This window comes from Centruroides vittatus, unplaced genomic scaffold (genome assembly GCF_030686945.1).
Source record: "Centruroides vittatus isolate TY-2023 unplaced genomic scaffold, ASM3068694v2 contig_975, whole genome shotgun sequence".
Lineage (NCBI taxonomy): Eukaryota > Metazoa > Arthropoda > Arachnida > Scorpiones > Buthidae > Centruroides > Centruroides vittatus.
In genome coordinates, this window is record NW_027122648.1 from 3,232,001 (window position 1) to 3,241,862 (window position 9,862).

Below are 9,862 nucleotides of genomic sequence, written 5' to 3' on the forward strand. Positions count from 1 at the left end.
CTAAATAATAACCTGAAAAATATACTTTAATTAATGTTTGCTAATAACCATTTTTTAAAAACTTGTTTGTAAAAAACAGTTATAAATTATTTAATTGAAGAATAATAGACATCCCCATGTTTTGGTTTATTTATTTATATAATAATTATAGATTACTCCTCCTAGGGTCTGTAAAGATCTAAATAAAAGAATAATTCACTCTTATACTCAGTAAATACCAGACTAAATTACATATCCAAACAGTACTACTACATTGTTTAATCAAGCTAAATGAGTAGTTTTAAGCAATGTAATGCTTTCATAATCAAATTTCAATATAAATTCTATGAAATTCCTTAATTTAAAACAATCTTTACATATCTATATATATTTTTTTCCTTTTAATAATGACATTTTTAATTAATATTTTCAATCCCACACTGCTTTTAATTGAAAACTTAATACTGCAATTGTGTTTATGTATTGTATAAATTATATTATGTAGCATTCATTATATTGTAGTGTAATGAATGTAAAAAAAAATTATTATTAAGTATCATTTTATTTATAAAATTCATTTGAACTTTTCATAATTATGCTTAAAAGTAGCTTCTTATTTAATTTTTTAACCACATCTATTTGTAAATCTCATGTTTTGGGCTTGAATTTATCAGAATTTTTTATAATTTTTTTACTTACATAAAAAATCATAAGATCTGACGTTGAATTCGCTTACATCTTGCCAGCAAACATTACTTGAATATCATTTCACATGGCATTTTACCTTAAAAATCAAAGTATTACCTCGAATTTCCTGTTATTATTGTTTACTCACTATATAAACCTATTATATATCAATTCAAATAAAGTTTGAATGACAGAACGAGAAACAAACACATTTTACAAGTCGCCAGTAGGAGAAAAGAAAATAGCCAAACATTTAATTAATTTAAAGAAATGTTGATTTATTATTTAATATTATATTAATGTTTTCTATAAATAAATACTATCAAATACATTGATCTGGATGATTTAAAACATATCTACATTTTTCAATGAAACATGTATGTATAGTACTTATCGGGATAGATTAAATATTTTTTTGACGATTTCTTAAAATTTACATTAAAAGGGGATGTCTAGTAATTGTGATTTCTTTAGTTTTTGCATTTGCTTTGCAGAAAAATATTCGTGCTTCCATTTTCTTGAAGGTTTTTTTTTTTTTTACTTTTTGTCTTTCCGCCCTATGATACTAAGAGGGCCTCTTTTTCGGTTCGGCCAGGCCCACAATGGGACGGCCTGGTGGTAAGGGATGGGGCCTGACATTTCCGGTAGGACCACACCCGAAAATTTTCCGGGGATTTAACGACCCGTCCGGATTCGAACCCGGGTCTTCTGGAGAAGCAGGTTGTCACATTAACCGCGCGGCCATCCGGCCGTCAAGCTATATCTGCTTAGCAGCAATATGATGCAGTAACTTGCATATGTAAATTGCCTTCTATAAATACATGAAATGTAAGACCAGAGCTCTCAATCGTGCGGACAGTCCACTTTTCAGAGGTTTTGTCAGCGTGTCCGTTGTTCTTGACATTTGTCCGCTTTTTCGCCATGATTCCAATTTCCGTTTTCATACAATTATTGTTTTATGGATAATTGTTTGTCGTATATACAAATCCATTAACCCTTTTTTTTTCTTCTTGTTACTACCGTTGCTTGTCAATATTTTTTAATTGAGTGTTGGATATACTTTTTCTTTAGCTGTCAAAGAAACAAAAAATATATACACAACACTTTTGAAGAAATTTTTAAGCAGAGGAATAATGTTTATGAAAAAATGTTTACGTAATCGCATAAGAATTGGTGACCCCACTTGGGGCGTCAATTCAATATTTAGGGGAATTGCTGTTCTACACTACACTGTGTCAATGTTCATATAAATAGGTCTGGACATGAACGTTACCTTATTTATGGATCCGCCATTTTGGGGTTTTTGAATAATGCAGGTTTTAAACAAAACGTGTGCGAGCAGTTAGTTTTATACAATATTAAACTAAAATTGCATAAAATCATTCCAGTATAATAATAATTTCAAATGATTATGCAATCATAATTTTGTGTATTCAATAATCTGATTAAAATGGTTCACAATAAAAAACATCTTTATCATTTGCTGTCTTAATTGAAACTAATCAAACAAGTAGTTCTGTTAGTTTTATCACCTATGTAGACATTTCCTAAAGTGGTGCAATAATATCAAAGAAAAGTTAAAGGAACTACACACATATGTGCCACTTCGTTTGTATAAAATAAATTATTGAGAATTTAAAACATTAAGGACATTTTCAGAATATAATTAATTTTTATTCATAAGTAGTACAATAAATACAAGGATCACAAAAAGTTTTGCTCATATTTTTTTCAGCCACAAATGATCAGCAAAAGCTAGAATTTGGCGTACATTAAATTAAAACTTTCTTATCTTGGGCAATAAAGTTTCATTAAATTTTGCCGCATAGAATAGGTATAAACTGTTTTCAAAATGACATCTGATAATGAATGGTGTCATATATAGAGCTGTCGTCGAATTCCTAACGGCTGAGTGATAAACAGTAAAATATAAACGTCTAAAAAATGTTTACGTGTTGTCGATAAAAGTTGGATGTTAAGAAAAACGTGTGAAATCAGCTTAAACTGTCACTGCATGATTCACTACTACTAAGGTGGTGAACCAGGCGGTGCCCGTCCAAGTTCAGCACAGCAACAAAAATGTGCAACATGCTGATGAAATCAGTCGGAGAGATCGACGTATCATTTACAGGGAGTTATCGCGGGAGTGAGAACGCGATAATTTAACAGTAAGGGTCGAGTTATAAACTCCGTAACGTAACCGTATCCGTATTCGTAAATGTTTGCTACACTGGATATCTATAGCGATAGTTATAAACTACTGTAAAGCCGTTTCTATATCAGTAAAGGAACAAACTTTTTTACGGTTTATGAAGCAGCCCATCGTGAGCATGCGCAAAATCATCGGTAGTTATTGCCAGATCTAACACTATAATTATTTATTCATTTTATTATTTTTCTATTTTTTTCATGACCAAAGTAATTCTTACCTTAAAATTTTATATTATTCAGAAGCAGCATTGTCAGGCAAAAGTTACGTTTTAACCAATTTGTCAAAGTTTCGTCGGTTGCTTCCGGCACAACTTCCGTTTGTACATCGACTGATGGCGACCTAGCGCATGCGCAGTTGGTCAATTCTCCGTATCCCTACCGTAAGTTTGACCGATCCAAACTTTTCTTACGGAATACGGTACGGCCATACGGATACGATACAGAGTTTATACCCACGCTATACGGATACGCTTACAGCTACGGATACGATTACGTTACGGAGTTTATAACTCGACCCTTAGACTACTGAAAAGTCTACGGTTTGTTCTGCAACAGTTGACACAAGAAATACAGAAGTCAGAGAAAAGGAGTTCGGCTGAAAATGAGAGTTGCTGTTGCAGGAGAAAAGGAGTTGCTGCTGAGTTCGGCTCGATATAAAAAGGATGGAGATGACTCATTTTAAGAATTGTGATTGGAGATTAAACATTGATTTATCACTTTTGGCACTCCTGGAGTGGCATCACACGACTTTTCCACGCAATAAAAAAGTCAAGATAGTTTCCCAATAGGGAAAATGATGGTGGCTGTCTTCTATGGCATGAAAGAAATAATTTATTCAAAATCATAGAGAAAGGAACAATACCGAGGCGAACAATGGGCTATCGTGCAAAGATTTCAAAGGCGCATAAAGCGAGTTCGACCAAAGACGTCTCTTGTCTAATAATGCGAGGTCTCTCACAAATTTGCGTACAAGAGAAGCCATCACCAAACTGAATTGGACTGTATTGGTCCCATACACCGTACAGTCCGGATTTGATTCAATCGGTTTGGTTTTAGGTTCTATTCGATTAAGGCAACGCAACACATGGGCGAACTGCCGAGAGGAATACCTCCCGGAGGCCTTCTATGAGAAATTGTCCCCTATTTAGGCGTTACCGGCTAGAAAAAAACCCGGAAAACTGGTTTTTTTTCACGCCAGTAACGCCTAAATAGGGCCAGTCCACGTGGTCAGGTCAGCCCTTTGACGAGACGCGAATCCACGACCTATTACCAGTGTTCAGTGGTTTTATCCACTCGGCCACTGGTGGGCTGGTTCAATCGGACTTTTATCTCTTTGGATCATCATCTTTGGCGCCGGACAGGGAGCCAAAGATGATGATCCAAAGAGATGATAGGAATCAAAATTCGTTTAAAACTAGTAAGTTATAAAAAGAAGAAAAACAGAAAAAACATTTGGTAAGATGTGCATTTCTCTTTTGTTGTATTTTATTAATTTAAGTCCAGATCGCCGCCTCAGGTTAGTATTGAACATTAGTATCGTCTTAAACGTCAAAGACGACCACTCCCGCGATCTGTAGATTTCAAATTCCACTTGGAACCAAGAAAGAGATCTATTTAGAAAACAAAGATGAGAAATCGCTAATAATGATATGGACGATCTAGGGACCAAAAAGGCCTTCCTTCACTCCGCGAACTTTCTTTCAACGTCTCAGAAGGTGCACGCATTTCTTATCGCTAATGATCTGCTCTCGCCTTCACCGTCTAGCCACAGAGTACCGACTGTTCGTCATCCCAGTATCGACGATATTGTCCGGGACCAGCATGAGTCAAGAGGCCACTTACATTCAGCATAAGGAGGAGAGACTGGAAAAATTCGATTGTTTTAAGAACTAAATTATCCATCATTGTAAGCATTTTTCGTTCAATAAACTGGCTATTTGTGACCGAGGAGTCTGTCACATATCCACATACGACTTTCAAACCTCGTCGTCCAGAATTTACCTCCCCGATCGGCGATCTCACAATGAGAAATGCTATCCGTGGGACGAATACTCAGGAATGATGACGAAGTTATTAAGATTAAGACATAGCATCGACAGACTCCACAGGACTTTTTACAATAAGGAATACAGACTTTTATTTCCATGCGGCAAAAAAACAATAAAAACAAATAGAGACTATACTTATAGAAATATATGGTTGGCTGTAAATAAAGCAAAATAATAACTAGGCCTACTACAATTTTCAACTCGTGCTGGCCAAAGACCACCCCAGGAATTTGCTGGTGAATGGTCTATCCCGATATGTCGAGTCCCGTTCCTCACCACCCAGTCGTCCCATTGTGGGCTTGGTCGGACCAAATGGGTTTGCTAAAAAGGCTTCTTAATGCTCACAGGGCAGAAAGTTTTAAAAAATAGTGAGGTATGAAGAACGATGCTCCAATAAATAATGAGGATCTGTCTGGATTGGGTTCGAATTCTCCTTTTTATTACGTAGACTAACCTCTGAAAACACAAAATCCGAGTTTAATGCGCTTTTGCATCTCTCCCACAAGATGGCTTTTACATGATCTGTATCTGACATTCCTTCTTGATATTATTATGTACATTTGCGTAGTAGGATTTAACTTTCTATTAATTTTTTAGCATTAACAATAGTGTAATGAACTTTTAAAAAAAATCTTTCGTCTTATGGACTTTAAAAGAATCTTTTTTCATACTCATTGTATGAAAATTCGTACAGATCCACATGGAGGCCTGGTTAACACAGGACGGCCTCATATGGTAGGCTGTCTCTCTGCCCCGTCAAATGATACTATATAATTTCTGTTATTTATACAGAGTAACATCAAATTCGTTACTTATTTACCAATGAGCAAACGATTCAACTGCATAGTTAATTATTATTAATTAAATTTTGTGGTTAAAGGTCGATGGGTGGAGACATACAAGTGGTCATGCGTCATATCTCGAATAGGGTAGGACTTAATGAAGATTTTACTCGTTATTAGCATTTACAATTTTTTTTTTTTTTTATAAAACTCGTCCCTACCCTCAAAATTAAGCGTCTTGCCATTTTATAAAAATTAATTATGTAAAAAGTTTTGTAATAAAATATCATAATAATGGTGCCAAACGCAGTTTTAAACTTTTAAATGTTGCAGGGAAAGTTACGCAACTCGTTGATGGAATTTTTTAATGAAAACAAGCAATTATTGAAACGTAATTTAAATAGAGATTATCGTGAAATACAGTATCTCTTTACATAGAATGGCCCAAATACTTTTGTTATATGTATAGGCTACTTGTAAATATAAATCATAAACTGAGTTTAGAGAAATTGGAACAGAACGGTCAATTTTCCTACAATTAGTTACAAAACAAGACAGCAATTTAATTTTTATGTTGGTTTTCAGACTTTTCGATCACCCTACATATATTTGTATGTATGTATGCATTAGTATGCTTTTATGTCAGACAATTAATTGTCCGACTCAAAAACGTACCGGTTCTTTAAAAATATAATTAAATTTATTTTTAATTTAAAAATTGTCTTGTAGAAAAGAAATATCGATCGACTTTACATGTACTGTACATTAATGTTAAAATGTAAGTTGGATGCTGTAAACGACATTAAAATATACAAAAATAGTGGAGTTAGAAAAATAAAATTACATTAAATTTAACATAATCCGGTTAATAAATTGTAAATTTGAGTTTTTTGAGAAAAGAAGTTTACTCAAAGTTATTTATTTGTTTACTATTTAATAATATTTTAGAATAAATTTATAAACTCATTCAAGAAGACTGCCATTTCCTATAAAAAAGAAAAAAATTACGAATAATTCATCTTAAGAATATAAAAGCTTCACTTTATAAAGATAGCAAAACAAAAATATTTTCATTTTTTCTTAAAATAATGGTGGGCTATACATTAAATAATAAACCTCCAGTGCAAATGTTTTTAATACTCATAAAATATTTATCATTTTGAAAAATATTTTTCCTCCATTTCCTTATTTTTTTTTAATAGAAAATTATATCTTAATCATATTTGTTTTAAAATTTTTAATAGAAAATTTTAGAAGATAAATAATAAACATTATTAATATACTGAAACCTCATTTATCATATATAAGAATTAAATGCTGGAGGTCTTTCTTGAGGCTCTTAATGTATTAAAAAACACCAAACAACATAAAAATTATATAATACTTTTAAATAATAAAATCTGACAAAAATTAAAGTTTTTTTTTTTATACATGAGAAATACAATAGAATGAATAATTTATAAGAAATGTGTTTTCAGACTCATGTAAATGTAAGGCCAAAAGACTAATTCTGTAATAGATCCTGCTAACAAGCGCTACAAGTATATAATTTTTAATAATAAGGTTGATCATTTAGGTAAATAATGTTAAAATATCTTCATTTCTTTCTTTATTAGTTTATTTACTATTTTAATATATTGCCAATTTTTATAAACATAGCTTTTAAAAACGTATTATAATTAATTTCTATATTTATTTCTCTAACTAAAAGGTTTTAAATAAGCTACTTTACAGTTGAATATTACAACTTTATATTTAAATATATATAAATAATAATAATAATAATAATAATAATAATAACTCTCCCGTGGTCACCACCTGGTCGTGGTGGGAGAGCCCAGTAATTTTACTGATCCATAGGGCAATGCAGGCTGGAGCACAAGCTCCTGGTAGGGACACCCATGCCAGTAAGGTCTATGGGGAGAAATGAAGCTAAGAGTGACCACGCCCACATTCTGTGGAGATATTCATCATGGTAATAACTAGATCAAAGTGTGATACCGGCTCGGACGTCGCCCGGGTTAACAAGGTCCGCGTTCGTGGGTTAGGCAGAGGCTCACGTTCGAAAAATAGGTCACAGTCTCCCTTGGTTACCGGTGGCGAAAGCAGCACCGGCCCAAGCATGGCTACTGCAATGCCCTCAACAGATGTGAGGAACCAACCCAGCCTTGGTGTTTCTGTGGCAATGCATCCACAGACCACAAAGGCTGGAAAACCACGCCAACGGATGAAATGGACAGTAGAAATGAACGAGTTTATCATCCGTACTTATTACACCATCACAAAACTCGAAACAAACATGACAGCATACAGACAACAACTACACCATAGATTCACACAACAGTATCCTCATCTCACTGTCACCGAACAAAGGGTTGTTGATCAAAAAAGAACAATTATACACAACAACCTTATTCCACAAACAACACTTGAACTTATCAAACAACAGGTTGCTGATCAAATACATCAACAGACAGAAACATCTAACATTAATGAAGATCATGTAACCTGTCAGGATAATCCAGCAACAAGCATTGATAATAACACACATACAACAATTACCACTAATGATACTACAGACACTTCTTCATCCATCACTGATAACATAGACATGAATTTAGTTAATACGCTCTCACTTATATTTCAGGAAACACTCACTAAATATACAGGTACAGATCCCACACAACGACCACGAATACCAAAAATCAACACGTCAAAGGAAGTAGGAAAAACACTAAATTATGTAAACACTCACTTACTACCACACTACATTCATTCAATTTCTACACTCGCAGACATTCATACATTAGTTTATGCTGGGGCAGTCACAGTAGTGACACACCATGGACTGAAAATACAGTCACAGACAAATACACAGAAAACACAATACTATCACAAGCCTGCCTGGCAGAGAAGAATAGAAACACAAATAAATGACATTAGACAGCAATTAGGCAGGCTAACACAATACACTAAAAACAACATAACACCCAAATTAAGGAAACAGCTCAAAAACATTTTCAAGAAAATAAAAACACACACAAAACATGAACATCACAACACACGCATTACAGAATACATTGATACACTAAAACAAAAACTTGAAGCCAAAGCACATAGACTCAAACGATACAAAACATGTACACTACGAAAACAACAAAATAAATTATTTACAAACAATGAAAAACTCTTTTACAGACAAATTAATAACAAAGCAAACACTGATACACAGCACAGTGGCACACCAACAGAAGAAGAACTCACAACATATTGGTCTTCTCTTTGGTCCAGTGCTGTCACGCACAATGCTGATGCAGGCTGGATCGAGGAGGAGAACAGAAACTTGCACAACATACCAACTATGCCCTGTGTTGAAATAAACATACATGATTTCCAATACACTGTTAACAGAACACACAACTGGAAGACACCTGGTGTAGACAACATTCACAATTTCTGGTACAAAAAGTTTACATCACTGCACCAGGAACTAGCTAAACATCTAACACACATCATCATCAATCCACAAGACATGCCAAATTTTCTTACTCAGGGCATCACCTACATGAAACCTAAAAACAACAATACCACAGACCCCACACAATACAGACCAATTACATGTCTTCCAACACTCTACAAATTATTGACATCCTGTATTGCAAACAAAATATACAAACACGTTGAAGAACACAACATTCTAACAGAACAACAAAAAGGTTGTCGTAGAAACCACAGGGGATGCAAAGAACAGTTACTCATAGATTCAGTCATTCTACGGCAAGCACACAGACAACACAGAAACATACACATGGCATATATAGACTACAGAAAAGCATTCGACAGTGTTCCACACAGTTGGCTGCTACATATCCTACACATGTACAAAATACATCCATCACTCATTGCATTCTTTCAAAACACTATGCAGCATTGGAGAACAACACTACATCTCAGGGCCCATAACACTTCCATACAAACAAACCAAATTTTTATTAGGCGAGGAATTTTTCAAGGAGATTCCTTGAGTCCTCTCTGGTTCTGCTTAGCCCTGAACCCATTATCCAACATGTTAAACAACACGCAATATGGTTACAATATCAGACACAAAAAAACAACACAGTTTACACTGTCACATCTCATGTACATGGATGACAT

At 34.1% G+C, this 9,862-nt stretch overlaps 1 protein-coding gene across 5 annotated transcripts in view; it reads right to left on the bottom strand.

Annotated features, from left to right (window-relative positions):
- The window catches only part of LOC136985712 (protein tramtrack, beta isoform-like), a 139,529-nt gene extending 138,651 nt beyond the window's left edge, over window positions 1-878 (bottom strand). For all 5 annotated transcript variants that reach the window (XR_010882374.1, XM_067283052.1, XM_067283053.1 and 2 more), the window contains exon 1: window positions 679-878. The gene's annotated coding sequence lies outside the window, so the exon portion shown is untranslated. The remainder of the gene's footprint in view (window positions 1-678) is intronic.
- Window positions 879-9,862: the final 8,984 nt, after the last annotated feature.